The following is a 25,541-nucleotide window of genomic DNA, read 5'->3' on the forward strand; positions in this document are numbered from 1 at the left end:
GTAGCGCCACCCCGCAGCTCCCTATCCTTTGACAGGGCTGTATTCAAATTGCGCGCATTTTCTCCTGGCTTCCTCACCAGCACGTGGAACCCACTTTCTAGCAAAAGACACCCACCCCTCAGTTATTAATCGCCCGGCGCAATCCAAAGAGCCGGAGACCCGATGCCCCCGTTCCCAAAGCCCGGCTGGGGCCTCGCCTGGGGCTCAGCGGACAGGCGGAAAGCGGCTCCGGCGTTGCCGCTCGGGGCGCTCCCGGGTGGGTGGGGCACGGAGGTTGGCCTGGAGGGCGGGGTAGCCGCGGGACCGAGAGGCGGGGCCTGCCCCTAGGACGGGACGGGCGGGGGAAACCATGCCACTAGAAGCGAAGGCTTTGCTCCTGCCGCGTTGACAGCGTCAGGTCAGTGCGGGAGCGAACGAGGCAAGCGGGAGCCTCTCGCGGCGCGTCGGGGCAGGGGAGAGTGCCCGCCCGCCTCAGGAGCGGCTGCCACTCGCTGCAAGTCTAGAAGGCGAACTCGGGGGACTCGGTCCGTGGAGGCACGTGTCTCTGGGTCCAGCGGGACTGGGGCGGGAGGTGCATCGGGACCGGGATTGGGGGGGGGTGTCTCGGAATAGGGGAGCTGGCGCCGCAAAAAGAGAGAAGAAACTTTGTTGGGGACCTCTAGGGGGGCCGTGCCAGGCAAGGACAGGTCTTCTTCTCTATCAGAGTCGGAGGCGCGGGATTTCCTCCCCAGAGTTCCTCTCCCGGCTCAGAGGTTGTGTGAATGGTTGGGAGAAAGTAATTGAAGTCTTTCCGGATGGGGTTACCCGACGCGAACTCTGTGGAAAGATAAGACTTACTGTCCGGGGGTAGTTTGAGTGGAGTGGCGAAGGGAAGGAGAGACATCCGTACGAAAGACATGCCCGTGTGAGCACACGCGCAACAACTTATTAACTCGTAGTTAATGGATACGACAGTCTGAGGAGTTGGACCCTAGACGAGGAAAATTCTGCCCAGGTAAAAGGAATCCAGTAGGTTTGAATGCCGAGAAGGGTTGCAAAGATTTTTTGTGATGTGCAGATTTTTAAAAAATGTATATTGACTTGAAAGTCTTTAGGCTTTTTTTAAAAGAGAGAGAGAGATAAACGCTTCCTGGCCCCTTTAGGCATGGGTGTGAAGTTTGCTTTGCATCAGCTCTGAGTAATACATCTTGAGGAAGGAGAAGTTGATAGTAACTGGAATTATATTTGAGTATCTGATAAAACCCAGTGTGCAGGAATGGGCATTAATAGGCGCCTTCTGGGTTTGCTGAAGTAGTTTCATAGGGCTTTGTTGTACTCTAGATCCCCTTAAGCTTTAGTTTTTCCTAGGTAAATTGCCTGCTGTGGGTATTCTGATAGGAAAACGTAAACCACGTGTAGCCAAGATGGGACCTTAAGAATAAAGACAAGATGATGGGCAGGGAGTTACACTTAGTACTTAGTAAACCAAAAGGGCTGATAATTTCTTTTAAATAAATCATGCTTTTTTTCTCTTAGCCTTCCTAATCACAACAAGGAGTGTAAATAGGGTTTCAAGTGCAATCATTCCATAACAGAGATTATATATTGTGAAATACATATGATGCCTTGGTGTCATATCCCAAGTCTGCAGGAGTGTTTTGTAAGTTTCCCACTGACATTTCTCCCTAGGGCATTAAACGCTAGAGACTGCAAGTTCCTGTTAGTGTCGTAACTTTGAGGCAATATGTGTGAGTTATGATCTAGTATGGTAACAGGGTCATAATTTAAAACTGCAGTAGCATTTTGGTGATAGGTTGAGTGAGAAAACACTTTTTATGGAGTGTGGATTACCACAGGTAAAAACCCATAATTGCTTCCAGTGATAGCTTGAAATCAAATATTTCCATCAGTGGCCAAATCATATACAGGTATATTTCATAAATTATAATTTACCAAATATATCTGGAAGTCATAAGAGCCAATTTAATAATGAGCATTAATTTGACAATAATTATTTCAAAATTCAACCCTGACTCCTTTTAAAGTATGTACTACACACACCAAGGGCCAAGGTGGCGCAGTGGTTAAATGCAGCACTGCAGGCTACTGCTAGATCAGCAGGTCAGCGGTTCAAATCTCACCGGCTCAGGGTTGACTCAGCCTTCCATCCTTCCGAGGTGGGTAAAATGAGGACCCAGATTGTTGGGGGCAATATGCTGACTCTCTGTAAACCGCTTAGAGAGGCCTGAAAGGCCTATGAAGCGGTATATAAGTCTACTGCTATTATGCTATACTAATCTTCTGAGATGGGATTGAGTTAGAAAGTGATGGTACAGCTATTTTCTTTGTATAGTGAACTTTGAACCATCTTTTTAATATAAGTATCAAATGTTAATAACACCCACAGAGGTAGTTTTTACTTTTGAAACTAACAAGATTAGCTATTTTCCAGTGTGTGGTACAGTGAGTGAAAGCTATATATAAGAGGGAAAAAGGGAAAGGAACATCAGACAGTGATTACAGATTGTGTAGGCTGTTATCTTGATCATAAAGATTAGTGATACTCAGTCTGGTGAACTCCAGTTGAATTGGAACTTACCAGAGAGTTGAAATTCCAATGCTTCTGAAGACTAAATTGCTGAGGTGGGGGCATTATTACATAGTGACCATTATAAGAAAAAGCCAATTTAAATTGTAGGTATTTAATGTATAAGATAGTTGCCTGTGAAAAAAAGTTTATTAGGATCCTAATTCTGACTCTTACCCCATCACTTAAAGTGCTTCTTTTCAACTCATTTCTATTAAATTCATTTTGTGGAGTAATCATTCTGATGTATTGCTTAAAGATATTTTGATTTCCAGAGATGTTTGTATCTAAACTACCATATTGATAAAACCCAATATTTAACTTTTTTTAAAAATGAAATGCATGTCTGCAATAAAATAATTGTAAGTATAATGTAATTAAGTCATGCATGGTTATTAATGGCAAAAGAAACATTTGTGATTTTTTTAATGGTATACATGAGCATGCATTGTTTTTTATCTTTCCTCTTTGTTCTTAGATTAGCTTTTCACTGAAAAAATGCTGTATGCAGTTTGGGCAGCAAAAATAGGTACCTTGAATTAAATATGGGTTTTTTAAAATGTTCCCTACACCCAATTCTCAAATCTTTTTATAATTCAGTCTTCTCTGTATTTTTTTAGAAGTTAGTGTCAAAAAGATTTCAGGTTTAGGCTAAAGAACTTGGTAGATTCTCAGGATAATTTCCAGTTTAGTTATCATCTGGTTTAGATAATCAGGTCATCTTTAAAATTGGGTCTCTATGCTTACCATCAATATGAGATAACCATTCCATGACATTGAACACCTATTATTGTGTGTGTGTGTGTGTGTGTGTGTGTGTGTGTGTGTGTGTGTGTGTGTGAGAGAGAGAGAGAGAGAGAGAGAGAGAGAGAGAGAGAGAGAGAGAGAGAGCGCTAGAGAGCTTATTTCCTGGTATCTGTGGTAATGTTAAATAACTACAACACTTGTAGAAGAAGGGATTGTAAGACATTCATTCTATGGTTTTCAGAAGTTGAAATCTAAAGTTACCTGTTTTAAACTGAAATAAAAGTCTAGTTGATATATGGATGAACCTTGTCCTCAGAATCCCTAAAATGTTTCTATGATTCTTTTATTCATCCAAAGACCACCACACTTATTTTTTTTCCAAAATCAATGGAAACAATAATCTGCTATAGATTATTTAGAATAACCAGAGAGAAACTTCTAATGTTATTAATATTTACCTAGCGCTTTTCAATAAATGACATGTATTATATGAGTGATAAGATTTTTCAGTATATCTGTCAGATTTCCAAACCTCTCCTCAATATTTTTTTCATATAGTGTATATATAAAAAAGCCTTTAATCATTAATGATATTAATAAATTGGCATAAACTCCCAATTCAAAATCTATAATAGCGAAGTCATATATAGTTCAGTCGTATACATATCAGCCGAATCTGTTTCACTGGTTGATTGTGGGGGAAAAAGAGCAAGGTGTTAAAGGCACTACCATGAGCGCCTAAGACAACAATGCAATAAATATGACAAGAAATAAATTCATACTATCCATTTATTCCCAGGTAAGCTCATTTAAGATTGTGGCCTATGTTTGCTTTCCAGTATTGCAGATGATCCTCTGCGGCTATAATTTTAAACAATCTAGAAGTAACAATTTTCCACCAGAATAAAGCTGGATAGTCTTATGATTCCTTAAGGTATGCATTAGGAGTAATAATGAACATACAGCATAAGGATTGTGGTGAATAGCTTGATAAGACTTAGTTTTCCGTGTTGTTGCTCTGCTTTGATATTGGAAATCAGGACAAGTTCAAAATAAAACTGCAATATCACAATTATTTTATAAAAATCTATGCTACAGCCATTCTTGGAATAGGGGAAGTCATTTTTGGATGATGAAAACAATAAGGGGGAAATCTCATAAAGACATATGCAATTTGGGTAGGCACGAGTCTTAAATATTAGAATTAACCTGAAGGCGGAAAATTCAGAATTGATCCAAAGAAATGCTTCTTCATATAATCTTATTGTAAAGTTATATGATTAATTAACAGAAGATATAAGAGCTATGACCTCAGACAGTTTTAAAAGACAAAGTCATGTGAGATAGTGTAAACCTATCATAGCTACTGGTCAAAATGGCTGTAAAGTACTGTAAAGTCAATATGCTTATCCGTACTGTTGGCTAGAGAATACAAGCGGAAGGGAGCAGTTGCATTCACATGCTGCCTAATGCTTTCTCACAAACAACTGGTTAGACTATGTGGGACCAGAATTCCTGATTATCTGGGCATCTCATCTGAAATGGCATTCCGTACTGTAAGTGCTTCATTGCTATTACTAATGACTCATAATTAACATTTAAGAAATTGCACCAATTGGAACCACTTGCACTACTGAGAACATGTAGGGTTTTTCTTTTTTTAGAAAGTGTCCCTGTGTATAGTTATATGATTGTGCCATTATAGAATGTGTTTAATATGAGAGTCACTAAGAAAGATCTAGCAATTGAAGGCCACCTCTTATTTTTGCCAGCCAGCTAGCATCATATCAAGCCGCATATTGTACATGACAGTGTATGAGTGAGTAGCTGTTGGGATAAAGAAGCTGTTGATGCTCCCCAGAAATACAAGCACCACCACATTCTCTTATAACTAAGCATATTATTTGCATAGCCAGAACAAAGTCTATGAATTTAATACTGTGAATTCCAAGGTCCCGCCTTACGAAGCAACAACTATTTGCAGCTTTACTAGTTGAAAATTAGCAGGGTTTGAAGGAAGGAAGGCGAGAATGGGAAAGAAAGTCTAATTTTTTTTTAAAAGGAATGATTTGCACCATTCTGCTTTCACTTACTGCCTCTTAAGATTATGCCTATTTGCAATTATTGGTCCGTGTTGGCCGTTTGTAGAAGCTATCGCTTAATTCTGAAATGACAAGTCAATAACTTGGAGGTATGAATTCAGCTTCAATAGGAAAAAGAAGCATTGACTCTTGAAAAACTCATCGATGTAGTACATCAAAGTTTTGAAAAAGCTGCCTGCATTTTATTTAATATTTCAAATCAAATATCACCATCAAAATTACTTTGGCATCTACAATTATGGCACAATGATTTGAGAGTTGCATTAATTTCAGAGTACAATACTCCAATAGGAATTCAAATTAGCTGTAGCCTGCAGTTTATCTGATTTTCTGCTTTAGCGATTACTTAAGCGTCTGCTTTAATGCTTTCTAGTATAGGATTGCATGGAGCCTTTCCTTACTCTGCCACATCTTCCCTTAATAAACATTGGATACCTGGGTTTCATAAAATCAAACTTAAGGATGCAGCCAGGGTTATCAGTTTTTAAGTTACAATGTAATCCTAGAATTTCTAGGAGGTATAGATGGGGAAGTAGAAAAGGTTTTTTTCCCTTTGGTCTGCTTGAAGTGTTTCCCCAGGAAGAAATATGAAAACTTTTTTTCTTCATTAAGACAAGAATACCTTGCATTATGAAGGTTTGAGTAGACATACTTAAAATTTCAACCCCGCTGTGATTGTGCTTCACCTAAAATAGTATTAAGAGAAAGAAACTTGTAACTTGTTATCTTTTCTACTTTGTTTTATAGTGGTAGGATTCTAAACAAGTGTGATTGGATTCCATTAAACTTCTAACCTATAACCATTCGTTTTTTGACTATTCTAGGTTACAACAGCACTGGAAAAAGGGGACTTATGACTAGTCCTTGGACTTACAACCATTTCAGTTTCCCCAGTCACATGAACAAACTTTGGGCACTTGACAACTGGAGTGTATTTACAACAGTTGCAATGTCCCAGAGTCATTTGATAGCCTTTTCTGACATTCCTAGGCAGTTTCTGGCAAGCAAAGTTTATTGGGGGGAGGGGGGACAGATTTACTTAACAACTGCAGTGACTCATTTAACAACCATGGCAAATAGGACATAAAAGTGCATACAACTCATTTGCCTTGCTTAGCAACAGAAAGTTGTTTTGAATAGTGGTTGTAGATTAATTGCAATCAACATTTTTAAATATTTCTGTAGACCTTTGGTTTTTCTCACTTCATATAAGCCAGCATTTTTCAAAAGTTGGCAACTTTAAGATAGGTGGACTTCAACTCTCAGAATTCCCCAGCCAGCATGCAAGTGGTAACATTTAATCCACAGCCTTTCACGCTGATGTGAAAAATGTGAGAATTTGAGTTGTTTTTTAAAAAATAAAATGGTTTTAAAAAATTATTTTAAAAATAAAATACTTGGTTTTAGATATTTTTATTAGAATATATGCTTTCTGTTACTGAGTTTTGCCTTTGAATTTCCCTTTGCAAATCAAAGTATTAAACATAAACAAATAACTTTTTTTATTCTTACGAGCCTCTGTCATATTTGTCCCTTTTTTTCAGGTTTGTCCATTATTTTTTCCAAGAAAATATTGTCACTGTAAATATAGTCCATTCCTTTCCTCTAATATCTTATGTACACCAAGCTTCACTCATATAATTTTAAACTAAAACTTTAAGGTACATTTTAAGAGATATCTTCACAAATCAACGTACAGAAAGAACGTTAGCATCTAGGACACAATGAATTATTTCCATATTTATATAATATGAACATATTTAGTGAGGAATGTCACTATTCAAATATCCCATCCTTTGAAAGTTCTTTAAATATGGAATTTGGGATATGAAAATAATTTATGATAAGGTAAGGAAAGTTTTTGATTGGTGAACTCACTTGGAATTTTAAGAATGCTTGGGCATCCTCACATAAGAGCAGGTATGGGGAGGTTTTATTCTGTACAAAATGACTGCCAGTCGTGGATATGGCCAGTTATAAACCCCCCATTTTTCAGAAGGTAGGACTGACAAAATTGTTCCCTTTATTGACCTTCACCCACAATAACCATGATACATTTTCTTGAGAACATACTAATTTCTCATCTACTTGTTTTTAACTAAAAGGACCTAAAATATTAAAGTAAAATAAATCAATGGATTGATGCCTGGATTGGTCAAGGCTGCAGATAAATTGGTGGCCAAAGGCATCATGTTGCTTATTATATTACTAACTGAATTGCTAACTAAAAGAGCTTAATTAACATATGAAAATATATTTTCAGCAGAAGTTCCATAGTATGTTGGTCATCTAACTACAGCCTGCAGCATTAGAGCTGTTGAATATACTCTTAGCTGCTAAGGATAGTAAAAATACATTTCCTCATGCCATTTTAAAACGAAGCAGTTATGATAACAAATAGCCCGAGGAGTCAGGATTCTTTTTTTCTTTTCCCATGCCTGGAACAGCTATAGATTGCTCTTGATATTTATTCTTGTTAAACAAGAAAATATTCAGCTACTCCTGTGTTTTAGTTACTATCACTTGAGCAACTCTTTTTCCAGGAAGCAAGGCCAGGTTTAAACATGATAAAAACTTTTTTCTTCAGCTATTTCATTTCATCTTGTAAAGAGAATCTTGTAGAAGTTGAACATTCTTTTTCTTTAGTCTTTCAAATCAAAGCATAAAATGATTTGATTATTTTATTTATTCATATGAATAAAAATTTTAATCATAAAAATGTCAACATGCTTTACCATTTTGCTAAGCAGGTTGTTGCATTGTGTTTTTTTAAATAATAGGAAAACAGACAGACATGCGTAATCCCAAACACACATCTTGCTATTTGGAATGATAACACTTTCTTTAGATTCTATCATTTTGATTCTTCTGAAAATATAAATGTCCTTGAGGGAATTCCAATCAGGAGAAAAGCATATAAAATGTTTGCAAATTTATTTTTGAATGAAGGTACCTTAATATTAATGTTTTGGATAAATCTCTAAGATATACAAAATAGAAACAGTCCAGAAGAACATCAGGAAAAGGTTATTAGAGTCAGATAATTACCGTAGTTCTTCGATTTGACACAGATCTCTAACGTTCTAGTAATATTCTTACCTCTAATGCTTTTAACCAAAATTGAACACGATGGTGAGAATCTGTGCTTACAAATATTTGGCTTTTTCAAGATAAAAAAGCTGCAAGGAAACGGGGTGGGAATGGGGAGACACTGCAAACTTCATATTTCTTTTCAATTTAAACAGTAGTACAGATTTTAGGAGAATTCAGTACAGCAAAGTCTTCTTTTAGCATCTTGACAAGAATGTTATTCTTTTTGGACATAATTTGCATTTTATAATTTTTAAATATTCGGTATAAGTTCTAAATTATCATTTCAAACACTTTTTGTGGGTATTTGCTGCAACTAAATTAAGCATAATATGCCCCAGTTTTAATGTCACAGGGATGTGTTATTTGTTACTTCAAACAAGCTAATATGCAGAGAAAAATGTTAATTATAGGGTTTGGGAACTTGCTGGTCATTAAGCAGTAATGGTCAGAAGAACAGGTTTTACTTCCCAAGGGCAGGGACTTTGATTACCCCAATCAGGAGATTTAAAGAAAGGGAACTTTGATTTGTTAATATTTATTATTCCAATTACTTATACTTGGGAACATGAGAAAACTAGTGGAGTTTAAGCCTTATTACAGTGAATACATTTCAGTTAATTGGGGTTAACTAATTCCCCAGTTTCTTCAATGGCACTTAAGAACAACTAACTTTCTTTGAATCTAGGATGCAAGTGTTATATTTTAGATTTGAATGATAAGACTGAAAAAAAAAATAGAAGAATAATTGTATTTATTTATTTGCCGAGTATATATTGCACATAAAATGGCTCTGAATGGCGTACAATAAAACCAACAATTAAAAATGTTCTACAAGCCAATTAATAACCATAAATATAGATAAATATGGAGAAAATATATAGCCAACAAACAGATCACCTGGCTCCCCAGAACTTTGAGTATAGCCAGCCGGACAAACAGGTTTAAAAATAGCTTTTTTCCATGGGCTGTCAGACTCCTAGATACAGTACAACTACATTCACTCTATGCATACATGGAAACATATGACTTTTCTCCCTAATTACTTGTATAAGGACCATTTTATATATTATTCATGTTGTCTTGTCTTGAGGCTAAATCAATTTCCCTGTATATATCAGTGATGGCTAACCTTTTTCAGATTGCATGCCAAAAGCGGGAGAAGCGCGGGGGGTCGTGCGCGGGCGTGCCCACACCCATAATGCTATGCCCGCAACAAGCTGCACTGTCACTTCCGGGTTGCCCGTAGGGCTGTTTTTCAGCCTCAGAAGCCTTCAGGAGGCTTCTGCGGCCCAAGGCACAAACCGGAAGTACGTCCCTGAATTTCCGGTTTGCGTGTTGGGTGGTTTTTCACCCTCCGGAGGCTTCAGGGAAGACTCTGGAGGGCAAAAAATGGCCAAAAAAAGAAGGCCAAAGTCAGCTGGCCAGTGCATGCTTGTGCGCTGGAGCTGACAGAGCAACTCCATGCATGCCCTAACAAATGTCTCCGTGTGCCACCTGTGGCATACGTGCCACAGGTTCGCCATCACAGGTATATATGTACAGTGACAATAAAGCTTATTATTGTTATTATTGAAGGCTTTCTGGAAGGTCTAACGTTGGGGCTAACCATACCATGAGAGAGACAATGTTCCAGAGAGCAGAAAAGGCTCACCTCAGTCCAGTCAGATGGAATTCTTTCGCAGATGGGACATCTGCATATATCCCTCCAAACAGACCTGATGAGTGGGATAGATGTACTCAGGAGGTCTCTCCCCCAAATAAGCGAGCCCTGTGCCTTTAGAGTTTTAAAAATTAAAACCTGCACCAAGAATTGGACCCTGAAGCAAACTTTACCAATATAATTGATGGAGCAGAGTGGTACCGCATCTCACTCTAGGGGCAGATATAACTGTCCCCATCCTCATTGTGAACTAGTCGAAGCTTCCAGATCCCAAAATCAACAGGAGCCCCATGTAGAATATCTGAAAAGTTATAGTCAACACACATAAATTCTTTTCTACTTTTAAAGATATGTTAGAATTAATTCAACATTGAATAAAATACTGCGATCTTATTAGTTTTTTGTATGGGATACTTTAAAAGAGCTCTGGTGCTCTCCCAGACATGATGAGTTGGGTTGTACCATCTCCAACAACAAAATGGCTTTGCTTATGCTTATGATGGAATACAGCACACAAGTGCTTGTGATAAAAGTAGTAAACTTTTATTTTTTATCTTTTCGAATTTGTTTTATAGTGATAGGATTCTAATCAAGTGTCATTGGATTTTGCTAAACTTCTAGAAATCACCAGGAAACATTTAGTTTTCCAGTGTACAAGTATTTCTTGATTTACAATCATACATTTTATGACCATTCTAGGTTACAATGGAAAAAAGGGACTTATACCTAGTCTCTGGACTTACAACCATTTCAGTGTCCCCAATCACATGAACAAATTTTGAGCACTTTGCAACTAGAATGTAGTTACAGTGTACCTGGGGTTATTTGATAGCTATTCCTAGGCAGCTTCTGACAAACAAAGTTTATGGAGGGGAAACAGATTCACTTAACAACTACAGTGATTCATTTAACAACCATGGCAAAAAGATCATAAAATTGCACAAAAGTCAATTGCTTTCCTTAGCAACAGAAAATCTGTTTCTAATTGTGGTTGTAGACTACCTAAATGTAGGTTGTACCTACATTTTTAAATATTTCTGTAGACAACAAATTGTTTATGATAAAGTAGTAAACTGACTTATGGGACATAATTTAAATTTACATTGCTGGAATGACCCTTAATGGAAATGTCATTTCTGACTATTTATTTCTATTTCCCTATTTTGTCTATGGAGGCAGTTTCTCTAATGTCACTGAAGTCACATCAAACAGCTCACCCTATGCATCATGCACTATTTCAACCTCAATGTGGTGTAACCTTGTGGTTATGAAAGTCATGTGCACATCTTTCCATTCACTTTTGAATAGCAGGATGCTCAGTCTGGTAGGCAAAAGTTCAAGTAAAAGTCATTTCATTAGGAAGTCACTTTAAATGTTGTCTTGTTTTGATTGATAAATAAAAATAATAAAAAATAAAATGTAGCTTTACAAAATAAGGAAGACTTTTTTATGGAAGAATGAATAGGGCAGTTTGAAATGTTACCAGAAATGTTCTATAGTCACTGTTTTTGGAATATTTACAGTATTTTGTTCTGGAACATTAGGATGGAGTTGAGTTCAAGATATGTCATATAAATTGTTTTTGTAAAACAAAGTAAGGGTAGGTTAAGGTTTTTGGGATGCTGGGTTAATTTTCTGATGAACTGTATGGTAGAAGCAGAAAATCTTTCTGATTGCTAGGAAAAAGGTTGCAGATTAATATAATGGAAAAATGTTTTGGCATTGCTTTCTTTGCTGTTTTCTCACTAGTGAAAGCAACAACAAATAAAGAAGTCTTCTATAATTCCCTATTAATTTGCAAGCTAGGACATCCAAAGATTGTTTTAAAATTGATTGTTCTTCATAATCTGTCCTTGACTTTCTTCAACCATATAATGCTACTTTTTTTCAAATTTGCAACCTAGGGTTGAGATTAAAACTTCTTAAAAAAAATAAAAGATAGAGATTTGTCATTGATTTCTAGTTCGAACATGATCTGGAACTATGATTAGCTAAAGTTTTACTCATAGTACAATAAAAGAGATGGGACTATGAGTTTGTCAAGGCTGCATACATACTTTTATTGAACTAATATATGACTCTCGGTATCTATTTGGAGACTTTTTATTAAAAAGTGACATCACAATAGAGTTTGCTGTTAATTTTTAATTCTTCATCCATATTTTCAGGAGGAAACTGAAAAAGACAAAATTAAGATTGTCACCAGTGCTTCTTTGTAATAATTCTCAAGGAAAGTTTGCAAGTTTGAGAAGCCTGTACATGCTTGTACTAATTCCTTTTTTCCCTTTCTTTCTTTTGTTAATTTATGTTGTGCACAAAAACCCAAACATTCACTAGCTTGTTACAAATTGTAAGGGCAGACAAAACATTTTAAAGGACTTGAATTAAATAAGGGAAATGTTAAACCACGCACTGACTTTCAGTATGAGATAACCTGCATATATAATCCCAAATCCTTATATATTAGTGAAGTTATGTGGAAATTAAACCAAGACAATAACAACAACAGAAAGTCTTGTAGGACCTTAAAAATAGCAATTTATGCCATAATAAATTGGTTACTACCAATTTATTTTTTGTTTTTGCTGCTACTAATATGATTACTCATCAGAAAACCAACTGCAGAATGATTGGAACTCATTCCTGAGTCCTCACTCCACATTCCACAGAAATGGATAAGCTGTGGCTGTGGAAACGTTGAATAATAACTCCCATTAATTTTATCTAGTATGGTTAGCCGTCAAGGGGATTAGTTGAAGTTACTTTTTTATTATTATGATGCTATGTATATATCATCTTATAAGATCGCACAGACTTGGCCTCCTCCAGATTCCATCTACCGGTCAATGTCGGCTGGCGACTCCCCGGGGGAGGGCCTTCTCTGTAGCTGCTCTGTTGAGATCCGGACCCTTACTACCCTTCCGGCCTTCCGCAAAGTGACCAAGACCTGGCTTTTCCGGCAGGCCTGGGGCTGTTGATTTATCCAGCCCCATCCTAAGCTTGAATGTTGTGGAATTTTTAATGTTGATTTTTTTTTTAAATTTCTATGTTCTCCCTTCCTTTTCATCTGTAAGCCGCTCTGAGTCTCCCGAGAGTGGGCGGCATACAAACCCTATAAATAAATAAAATAAATAAATAAATCTTCTATTCATTCTGCTCATGAGTATAGATAGGTTTTTCACACATTTTCTTTATTTTTTTCAACATGTAAATAAGGAATATAGAATAACAGAGTTGGAAGGTATCTTGGAGGCAGTGGTGGATTTCAATTTATTTTACTACTGGTTTGCTCGTGTGCATGCTCACACTATGCTTCTGTGCATGTGCAGAAACATCTGGGTGGGTGGGCGGAGCCTCCCACTATCAGTTCACCCAATCCGGGCCAAACTGGCAGAAACCCACCTCTGCATGGAGGTCATCTAGTCCCACCCCCTGTGTAAGCAAGGAGAATCTATACCATTTCAGGCACGTGGCTGTCCAATCGCTTCTTGAAAACCTCCAAGGATGGGACACCCACAACTTCTGAAGGCAAGGCATTTCACTGGTTGATTGTTCTCACCATTGCGAAATTTCTCCTTAGCTCTAGGTTTCTTTCTCCTTGATTAAAGTAGTTTCCATCCATTGGTTCTTGACTTACCTTATCAACTAAGTCTTCCAGAAGGTTCAAAATTACTTCCATTTTTGGGGGGAATAGCCTTGTTTAGATTTCAAACTGATCACATAATTAGGCAATATGGATAACAAAATTGTATCTAACACCTTATCTTTTTTAATGAAAAAGAACTTGCTGTTTCTGCTAGAATTCATAATGACCATTTGTTTACATAGCAATAACAATTTGCTGTTGGTAAAAATTGCAGCTTCTGTTTTCCAGCTTGGATGAGTTTATATGGAAAGAATGAAGTGGGTGTACAGGTAGTCCTCAACTTACAACCACAATTGAGCCCAACACTTCTGTTGCTAAGGGAAACAGTTGTTAAGTGAGTTTTGCCCCATTTTACGACTTTCCTTGTCATAGTTTTTAAGTGAATCACTGCAGTTGTTAAGATAGTATCATGCTTGTTAAGTGAATCTGACTTCCCCATTGACTTTGCTTATCAGAAGTCTGGGTCCTCACCAAATCAATAGTTGTAAGTTGCGGACTATGCGAAATCCAATTCAGATTTTGCAAATGAAGCTCACTTTATTATAATGCTCTCACTTGCTCTTCTTCTATTTAAAATTTCAATATGAGTTTATACTTTCTAGCACTTACATGTTTACTATTTGTGCACAGTTCTATTTTAACTCAGTTTTACAATGGTTAAAACCATAACTTCTTTTGTCTATTTTAAATCTAATAATTGGAAATAAGAAAACTATTGACACTATATCCCTCTTCTACTTATTTTTTTCTTGATTTTATTTTATGTTTCCCTTGACAAAAATCTAGTATTTTATAATAAGTTAACCTTTCTATTCATCTATTATTTATTGCATATAAAATGCTTCTTGTGTTAAGAATCACAAATGTGTTTTTAGATACAACCTGGATTTGTATCTATTTCATATTCTCAGTATGCCACATCTAACATAAGGATTTTAAAATCCACATTAACCTTGACTTTATCACTAGTATCCATGCCATAAAAATCTTGGGTCATGTCCTTCTAACTCAAAAAGCCTTCTATTTCTCAGTAACATCCATTTTATTTTATCAAAATCAAACAGAAAATTTCAAATCAAGTAAACTCAATCCTCCTCTTTCCTTTGTATCTAGTAACACTTTATATTTAATTTGTGGTTTTTCCCATTAACAACAAATTTATGTATATATCCTTCTGCCACAGTTTGAATGATGCATCAGTTGTCAAAACAGTTACTTCTGAATCAAAAGTATCATTTTAGGCAAGACATTCATTTTTAATCACAGAAATTCTCCCCAGGAATGATAGTTGTAGTTTCACCCATCTTAACATGGCTTGTTTAACTTGTTTAACTTCACTCCATGTCTTATCATGATTACTTAGAAATAACACAAAATTCATATTTATCATTATGCCACCCAAATATTTTACCTTCTTCTCAATCTTAAAGCTTGTTTTGTTAAACAATCGTTTGATCTGTTTCCACATTTTTTGTAATATCTTCACCTTTCATTCATTAAACCTGCTAGAGCACCAGATTCTTTTAATTTTTTCATTAATATTTCAATTTCATTTAAAGGATTGTCCAGAACTAACACTTGTCTTGTTTCTTTTTGTATCGCACAAGGTTTTGTTAGATATCCACTAAGAGTTATTTGTGCTTTCTATGAAATATAGATGTCTTACCTGTTTTATAAAGTTCTGTAAAAATTCATTTCCTCCAAAACTTTGAACAAGAAAGCCCAACCGTGAAAGGCATTTTCTGCATCTGAGAAGATCAGTGTGGCTTGTTTTTTATTGTATTGCTCAAAGTATTCTGAAATATCCCACAAATTTCTAATATTATCCCTTAACTGTATTTTAGATAAAAAAATCAACATGGATTCTCATGAATAAATTTTTGCAAAATTATTTTGAGTCTACCAGAAAGAATAATTATGAACAACTGGTAGTCATTATTCAATAATGATATTGGCCTATATTTTCCTGTTAAAGTAAAATATTATCCCTCTTTAGATAGAGAGTATAATACATGATTCTGGACTCTTTCCAACTCTCTGGCAAATTTCCTCCCTCTAGTTTATCGTATTTTGTAAAGGTTGTAAAAGTTCATCCTCAAAACATTTCTTAATCCATCTGTCCAGGCAGTTTTCCTGATTTAATCTTTTTTATGGCTTCAGGAACTCCCCTTATTATTATTATATGTCTCTGGTTCTCTATAATCCTAAATAAATTTTATTTCGGTAAATATTCATCTATTTTCTATAGAGATGTCACTTCCTTTATACAATTGGAATAATATTGAATAATGAAATGCTTTTTGTATGGCGGTGTTGCCCATTGACACAGATCTCCATTTTGTAATTTCAATATTTTATTTTTGTTTTTGTAAGTGATGTGCTACCCACTTTCCTGGTTTCTTTGCAAACTCATTTTTTTTCTTTACACAATTCATTTTTATTTCCATTTCTTGCTCCTGACAGTTAGGCAATTGTTTTGTAAAACGTTCTTAATTTGTTAAGGAATACTTGTGAGAAATACTTGAGCAAATGGAATAAAGGGGAAAATACGGAGCTGAAAGGACTAAAATTTGCACTACAGATATTTTTTATAAAATAGGATATATTGGTGTATGTACCAAACAAATTTTTCCCTGGATGATTTTAGCCATAGCTAGAAAGATGATATTTGAAATAAATAAAGGAAAGAAGGTATTTGAATTTCACAAAATAAGTACCCATTACTGTTCCAGAAAGTTTCTCTTTATAAAAATAAATTGTTAATTGTATTTGCAAAACTATTATTTCCAGTATACTAACCCTAAATTTCACAATTATTTGGATGGTTTCTTTTAACAAACAAATCAATGCTCAATGATTGGAATGTGATTGCTTTTCCTTAGAATGAGAAGTCCCCAATCCCTGGGCCACAGCTCAGTACCGTGACGTGACCCATTTGGAACCAGGCTGCAGAAGTGGTGGGTGGGTGCATGCCTGAAGTTGCATTTGTGAAAGTGACACACGTGCAAGAAACCATCTGCTCTTTCCCCCCTGGCTGCGTGAAAAGGTACAGCCGAAAAAATATCCAACAAAGTTCAGTGTTTTAGCTATCCATATTAAGACAATCACATTCTATATTGCTGTTTCCCACACATCTACACCCTTCCTGGAAAAAAGTATGCAAATAACCATGATAGAAGCTGGAGCATGTGAAGAAAATATACGTTTAGATGTGCTGCTCTGGACTATGACTGTTCCAAATGTAACCAGTAAGGAAGTAAAGCAGTAGTGCTTTTACTCAACAAATTAAAAAAATGACATCAACTTGCAAGTCCCATTCTGCTCCTTCTGTCATGTGTCTGGGTATTTCTTAAATCTTCACAATGTTACTAAATGGCATTGCTGTGCCAAATGTTATCCTTCAGCACTCCTTCAGTACCCTGCTGTGATGCCCTCTGGCAATATTGGAACTGCACTGAATCCATCAAGGACATTCTAGTTTAGTGTCACGTATCCAACTGGATGGATTTAGGAAGCCCCCCCAGAAAATAACAGCTCTCTTGCACAGTCACTTCCCAGCAATCTCTACAGAAGGCCCGCAGAAGGTAGTAAAAGTTCATTAATAGATATTAATGACCTGGACACAGAAATCTATATATGGGCCCTGTTTCAAATGAGCTGCTGTTGCTACAACTGCTTGATTGTGACAAGGAGAAAACCTCTCTCCATGTTACCTGCATCATGCATGAATCTGTATCTCTAATCTTGTTTCCCTTTATCTATTTTGACTCAAAGATGCCCAATTGCTGTAACCTTTTCTCGTAATTCTAATGATTTCAACTGACCCTTTTTACCTCTTTTAAAACTCTGTAAAATCCTTTTTAACACGGTCACCCATACACAAGGCAATGGTGCTTTGACCAGATTTCTGTTAAGAACACTTATATTTTAGTCCCCTTCCTAAACCCTTTTGTGTATAGCAATTGCTCATTGTGTTAACATTTAAATTACTGATCCTAGTCTTATAAACCACATCAGCGAGTTAGACTTTCTAAATCAGAATCAGATTTCATTAATGAATAGATCAAGTTTGCATTTTTGGGGGCCGATTTGCTTCTGCCTATGTTTGACATTTTGAAGAGCATCAAGCAAAAGTAAAACATTCTCTCTTGAATGGCATGTGTGCAATATCTTTTCAGAATGTCTGGCTTATAAGAATAACAGACAAGACACGGTTATGCAACTCAGTTGGCAGAAATCTTGAAAATATATGAGAGTGTGTATGAAAGCACCTCTTTTTTAACAGTTAAAGCAGTATGTCTTTTTCCAGGTTTGTATAGCTGCTTTAGCAGCTCCTTCTAGCTTTCCTTGTGTGGAGTGGGGAAGAATGGACCAGGAACAGCAGTGCACTGATGTATATGCACAAGCCTAGGGCAGATGCAGGTTTCCAACCACCCCCATGAACATATAAAAGGACATGATTGAAAAGGAGCTGCTTTGGATGTGATCTACTAGCTAGAACAGGATTCTACCTAGATGCAGTTCTACAAAAACTAATGCATCCCGAATATTAATGTATATTTTGCACTGACTAATCTTACTAAAGTGATTCATTTTTGCATTGTTATTCAATTAATAAAAATGTTTTTTTAATTAATTTAAACTGTATGGCTTGGGAAACATTTAAACACATCTGAGACTAGATGGCATTATTAGTGGTAGTTTTTAATGTACTAGAGATCATTTAAAATCTGCCTAAATTAAAGATAAAAAGTCCTGAATTCCTTTACACAGGATTCTGTTTTGTAAAAAAAAAATGCTGTAGTATTTAGTCTATGGGAGAGTCAGTACTAGAGTTAATTTATAACTAAACAAATGAATCTATAAAAAGAAGAACAGTTGCATAAGTAAGTCAAGAAAAAAAAAAGGGTAGATAAGGGCTATCTGAACCTGTTTGATCCCAGTGATTTTATGACTAAGGAATTCAATTATAGGTGTGTTGAGTGCAGCAAATCACAGATCTCTAAATTAATGGGACACAAATACCTTTATCAAATTCTACATGTATTCATATGCTGCAAAGTTCAATCTATCCTCCCGTAAATAAATTCCTAGCCGCTGCACTGGGCACCTCTTGCTGAAACCAAATGGTTCAGCTAAAACATTTTTTAAACTTACCTACTGATATAAAGCCTAGCTACAATAAACTAAATCAATTGATTTTTCCTTTAGAGAAATACTGGATTGTGCCTTAGCAGCATTTTGCTTTTGTAGGTCTCATAATAATTAGTGCTGAGGAGCAAAGGACACAAATAATGTTGTAGATAAATTACATCTAATTCTATGCATGTATTGCCCAGGTTCTTTGTTCAGCTCAAGTGGGATTATTTAATATATTTGCCTTATTTATTTAAAACACATTAAAGTTTACTTAAGTTTAATCAACTTCTGTTACCAAACTTTAGGTTATCTCCTTAGAAAAGGAGTCATTTTTAAGTCATGTTTGAGAGAGACTCATAGAGATCCTTATGGTCTCATGATTCAGTAATAAGATAGGACAGTACAAATATATTTATAATATTAACCATTAGTGCTGTGGGGAATATTTAGGACTAATTTTGCAAATGGGATTTCATATTTAGGCTGTTTCCAAAGAAAACCGTACTACCATCCTGTTGAAATGAGTACACCTAGCATTCCATTTATTTTGATGGAACCTAAGTAGAATTTACTTTATTGAAATTGAAGATCTTGAATTTACTAATAAAATATTGATAAAATTATATGGTTGGAGTAAAAATTAAAATTGATGTCACCATCCTACAATCAGAAGAGTTCCAAAATGGTTTTGTACATTTTTGCTTTATTTTGTCAGCACATCATATGACTTTCCACTCAACCCCTAGGGATCCATTCTTTAGATGTCTATCAAGACCTCAGTGTTGATGTACTGCAGAAATATATGGAATTGCTTTTTCCAGAATTTGTCACTGCTGTTTTCCTTATCTGTGAAGGAAGCTCAGTTACTCCCAATGGAGAAATTTTATGCTAGCTTGGTCTTAAAATAAAGTTCTTTTTTAAAAAAAAATCTGAGGGAAAGGTCATATCCTAATAACTATGACAATCTAAATTCCCAGGGAGTTTGAGAATGATGCTGCAGACCACAGCATTGACAGCTTTCCAGTAATAGGTTGCTGGAATGCTGCCAGGGAAAGTTATCTGCACTGAAGCAGAATTACAGTAGTGGAATAGAATACAGGCAAATGATACATAATGGGTCTTTTTTTCTTTCTTTCTTGGATTAACTTTTGCAATTTCTCATTGATCTTTAAAGTAGTCTTGTGATAGTGCTGTTGACCAAAGCTCCTGGTCGCTTGCATCAAGAGTTGATGTAAAGTCAAGAAGAAACATGTTTTATCTGTGGGAACAGGAACCAAAGGTGTTCACAGCAAGAGGACTCTAGCATTAATAGGAATGGAGTGGACATGTTCTTGTTTTTCCTCTGGGGAAAAAATAAGGAAGTTATTAATTTACTAATTAATTAATCCTGGAACTGTCAGTGTATCATATATTCAGAAGTTACAGATATAAGAAAAATAATTATATGCGGTGTTCTCAGATTAAACATTCCTGCTAAAATCAGTGAAACTTTCCCCCTCTTATCTACAGGGACATTTTCATTGTGTCTGGAAAAGGAACTTTAAACATTGGTCCCATACAAATAAAAAATTCCCTACTCTTCAACTTCATATTTGAATAATTAAAAAATCTGTTTTTACTCATTAAACTAGAATCTAGTTTGCCCATCTGACATGAAACTGATAAAGAAGCTGTCTCAGCTTAATCTACATCAGGGCTGTCAAACTCCCAGCCTGCGGGCCACGCCCATGCCCAGTTTAGCAAAGGGGGAGGGAATCCTGATTGTCACATTACACTGCCGTGATGATGTGAGTTTGACATAGGACTATGCTGAGTTTAAATAATATGGTAAGCTCCTAGGAGTGGTAGAGAGGTATCACAAGAAGTATTCTACTTAAACTCTAGTTTTTGTTTGCTGACTATAAACTAAAATGACATATGTCTCTACTTTGGATTTTTATTCTATATTTATAGCTTAGTCTTGGAAATAATAAAAATAGTTAAGTTTAATAATTTAATGTAATTAATGTATGTGCATTTATTTATCATTAAATTTATATACCGCCCATCTTATTAGTGAGTGACTCTGGGAGGTTTACAAGATCATGTGTGTGCCGCATATAAGGACTATATTCTTATAACAGCCCTATAAGAATGATATATTGCCGTATTGCAGATAGAAAGAGTGGATTGCCCAATTTATTTCCTGTCCCATGGTCCCTTAAGTATTATTCTATACTATGCTACACTAGTTCTTTGTGCTACTTATTAAACCATAATCAGCCATGCTTGAAGAAACTTGTTAAACCATAAGCTCAGGCCTGCTAAAATTAGTTGTAGTGAGCTTATTATCAAGGTTTCTGATCATGCTCTCTGGTGTCTCTCTATGCCCACCACATACATAATTTCACAATTTTTTTCCAATATGTATCATACTGTCTTCATGTGCTCATGAAATAAGCAAACTCATCTCTTCCCACTCATTTTTTTCTTCTCTCATGTGGAAATGAATTTTTTCCACTTGCATTTCTCTGTAGGCTGTTTGATCATGATTAAGAAACACGAGACTACTTGTAGCTAGTAAAATAATATACTATTTTTTTCATTGATTTATTGAACCCACAGCTGAATGAAAGTTATATTGCAATATTATAAAAATTCACAAGGGAACAAATCTATGTATATTATGGAAATTATTATTTAAAGTGGGTATTTTGTTAAGTATTTGTTACTTTCAGATTTCAGAAATCTGAAGGTAAATTAAATTTAAATGTGATTTGTAAATTATTATGAACTGATACACACTAAATTCTGAAGGAAATCTCAAATCTACACCTTGGGTAGGATTATTTTTTTCTGAACAACAGAGACAATAGTAAAATACAACTGGACATACGTTTTTACATAATACATCAACTTTATGCACTTTATATACTCTTTGGGAATAGTGCCATAATTTCCAATTTCAACAAAAATTGGGCTATGTTATCATCTAGCATGCAATGTATTAGTCTATCAATTGATATGATTGCTTTTCTTTCTGGCATAATCTCAATAGTCAAAATTAAAGTACCCTTTTTATCACTTGAAGTTGCAACTCATGCCAGAGATTGATCACTATTGTACCTTAATTGCAGATTATTAAATCGTGAACGAGTGATCTAGATATGCTATAAAGCAAGGAAACTTTTTAAAATATCTGAATTATGTTTAGACTGAAGCAACTGTATTCCTTATCTGTGACTCTGTTAATTATTCCTTAAACATCTAATCCCTCATGTCTCTTAATCTGGCTCTCATTTCCGCCACTTTTTATTTAATACAATGCAATTATAAAAAAACTGAAATAAACTATGCTAAATTCATTATGTTTGTGCATAATTAGTAATTTACTCAGAATGTTAAGATTCAATTTCTTTCCTGAGAATGTATAATAGTCATAATAAGATGTCATTTAAGGCTGAAATTCAGGTCAGCATAAATTCTGTTGCTATTTTACTGAAACCAAGTTAGGTTTTAAAATTTCTATCTGTATGTTTGTCTGGCTAAATTCCTGTTTCTATCCTAAGTTGACATTCCAGAAATGGATGACCACGGTTGGAAGCAGTTTGCTTCTTGGAAAATAATGTAGGAATGTTTGCATTTGACTTACTTCACAGGAAGGGCAGGATATGGAATGAGGTTGCCTCTAAGGACCCATGTTGGATATAAAAAAAAAAAATCAGTTGGAACTTTGAATATAAAAGGAATGTATTAGTCCTGATCTGCTTTTACTGTCTAAATGAATTGGGACTCATCACTCTATTCTTTTAAAAGTGATTTTGGTTTCCGTGTTTTCAGTAAGCTTTGTTCCCTCTAAAATGCCACTGAATGATCTAAGAGATACAATTTTAAAATCTAATACTTTTAAATAATAAAGTGCACAGTCACTTTCCAGTTACGTAATACAACCCACTACAGCCACATGATCTTTTCTGGTAGCAGAAACTGGCACGTTGCAGAAGTAACACAAAGTCACTGTGAGAATGTCTCAATTCCTTAAATAGGCCTTCCTTAAAAGATGTATTAATCTTATATTTTTTTTCATTGTCCCTACATTATAGATATCTAGCTCAAAAATTCCATATCTGTATGTTGAAATGTGATTTACATGGAAAATACTGTTGAAATATTTCAGAATGTTAACGAATACGATGAAAGGTTTAACTGTAATAGCTGAGGCTTTAGAGCTGTTCAGTTGAAGTTTAGAATAGTAATACAACTTAAATATATGAAGGGGGAAAGGCATAATCTTTAATATAGAAGCAGTTAACTTGAGTTCTTTGCGGCAGTGATGTTTGACACTAGGATGACCTGTAGTGCATAAGGGCTTCAGTTGTTCGCTGAAACTATACTCACTGATACTGTGTAGTTTATCAGATCACAAACTGGAGAGAGAGCAGACATTTCTGAGATCTGCATAAAATCATAGAATGGGAAGAAGCTCTGAATGCCATCAGATCCAATTACCTCTCAATAGGTAATTGTAATATAAGATGCATCTACTCCTGCATGGAGCATCATATATTTAAAACCATTATCATAATTGTCATTAATAGTTTATTCTTCAAAGTAGTTATAATCTGTTAAGTTACAGTTTTATTGTCAGACTCTGCAATATTGGTCAGCTGGCTCTAAATTTAGGTTCATAAAATATGACCATGAAATAGCTTAGAGGGTGCAAATTCAACTATTTTTCAGATATCTGGGGCATTGTATAACAATAAAGTATGCAAAATGCTACTGCTTATGCTAAAATCTTATTCCAATTAAATTGCTGATCCTAGTCTTATAAATCATATTTTGAATGTCAATGTGCTAAATAAAAACTGCAACAGAATCACAGACTTCCTCCTTTTGGCTTTTTAAAGAAGACACATTGTTTGAGAAATCTGATCTGAAAGATGACTCAGGACATTGACATAATTAGAAATTTTAATTTTTGCTTACACATTTACATCCTGCTTGCTATATGCTAAAACCTTCAAATTACTTTATTATATAATACTCACAAAAAGAGTAATCAATATTCATTCTGTCTGTATGAAATGTTTAATGTTGAGTGTATGGCATACAAATTTAAATAATTTCTGATAGAATGAGATTCATGTGTCTTTCTTTTTTTTTTTTACATTAAATACGTACAATCTGTCTTGGACAGTCAACTCCCCTACATATCTCCCTCACTCCCCAGCTACAAATTACAACACTTCCTCTTTTAGACAGAGGGAGTGTATAAAATGTAATAAATAATATCAGAATGACAGATCAGAACAAACAATTTGCAAGCAAAATGAGCTTTGCCTCAGATAAATCCTCAGCAAGCATCTTTTGTCAGCTGTTGGTTTGCTCGTTTTAATCATATGAAATATACACTGTTTCCAGTTGAGTATTCTTAAAGAAACAGACATTTTCCAAATAAGCTGAATCATTAGGAGAATAATGGGCTCAGCAGGCCATATTTTCTGGTGGTCACCTGCTCTCCTCCCCCATCCTGAAAAATGAAGAATAGCTACTCCCCCCCCCCAGAAATGTGGTATTTAAATTTGCATGCTAATTATAGCATGCACTGCTTCTGATGAAATGAACACTAGTCAACACACACTTTTCATAATAACCTTTTTAGTGTTAATTGTACCAACAAACCAAATGTGTCTTTAAAAAAATCAGTGACATAAGAGAAAGATGGTTGCAGTTCAGATTCACTGTACTGAAGAAAAAAAATTCAACATACACCCCACCACCACCACACACGTTATGCTTCTTGAAGCAATAAATGGCAGATACGTACATGTTAATACAAGTTGGCATTCTTTATATGTAATTTCTTCCATTCAAAAGTGTAGTTGGCTGAAGAAAGCTAGCCTTATCAAGAAAAAGTTGATAGATTATATTTTCTTGAATAGTGCAAGTAGATATGTATGTACTGTTACTGTATAGACAAATAGTTCACATTCCCTACATGTATCTGTACTTATCTGATGATCAATGACACATCAACCAGGGATAGTGTTTCCAGTCTGGGCAGTAAGAGAAAGTCACAAGGGGAATGTTGCACACAAAGTGGTACAAACATTTACATGGAGGTGAGAAAGCGAGATCGATCTAGTGTGGTTATTTCCTTATGCCTTGTTTCATCTCCAGCAAGGTATGAGAAACCTGTTCGGTATAGCTATAAAACTAGCTTTATGGAGAGAATCTACCACTGTCAGCCTGGAGATTATTTGTCATTGTGGTCAACTTTTAAGAATGAAAAACTTGAAGCTTTCCAAAAGTACTGGAGCTCTCAGTAGCAACCCTGGGAGCCATGGTGAAAAATATTAGGAGATGAGAGGTTCTAGTTTAGCAACGTTGAAGCATCCATAGATCCCTAGGCAGCGTTGAGCTTCAGGGCTTAGCAACTGTGGTCTAGACAGCTGGGATACACCAATATATCAACCATACGTTTCCCAACCGGACATATCTTTTTTTCTAGATCATCTGTCCAAGAAGAGATCTCTTGATCTTTCTGCTCCCATACTTTGTTCTTCGTAAAACAGTGAAAAAGGAATTTTTGTGAGGATAAAAATG

At 35.6% G+C, this 25,541-nt stretch overlaps 1 protein-coding gene across 2 annotated transcripts in view; it reads left to right on the forward strand.

Annotated features, from left to right (window-relative positions):
* The first annotated feature begins 307 nt into the window (after positions 1-307).
* Positions 308-25,541, forward strand: part of PPARG (peroxisome proliferator activated receptor gamma) — a 71,071-nt gene continuing 45,837 nt past the window's right edge. The window contains exon 1 of one of the 2 annotated variants that reach the window (XM_032210938.1): positions 308-397. The gene's annotated coding sequence lies outside the window, so the exon portion shown is untranslated. Of the gene's footprint in view, positions 535-25,541 lie in introns of both variants that reach the window. The other variant, XM_032210939.1, reaches the window with a different exon arrangement.

This window comes from Thamnophis elegans, chromosome 2 (assembly GCF_009769535.1).
Source record: "Thamnophis elegans isolate rThaEle1 chromosome 2, rThaEle1.pri, whole genome shotgun sequence".
Lineage (NCBI taxonomy): Eukaryota > Metazoa > Chordata > Lepidosauria > Squamata > Colubridae > Thamnophis > Thamnophis elegans.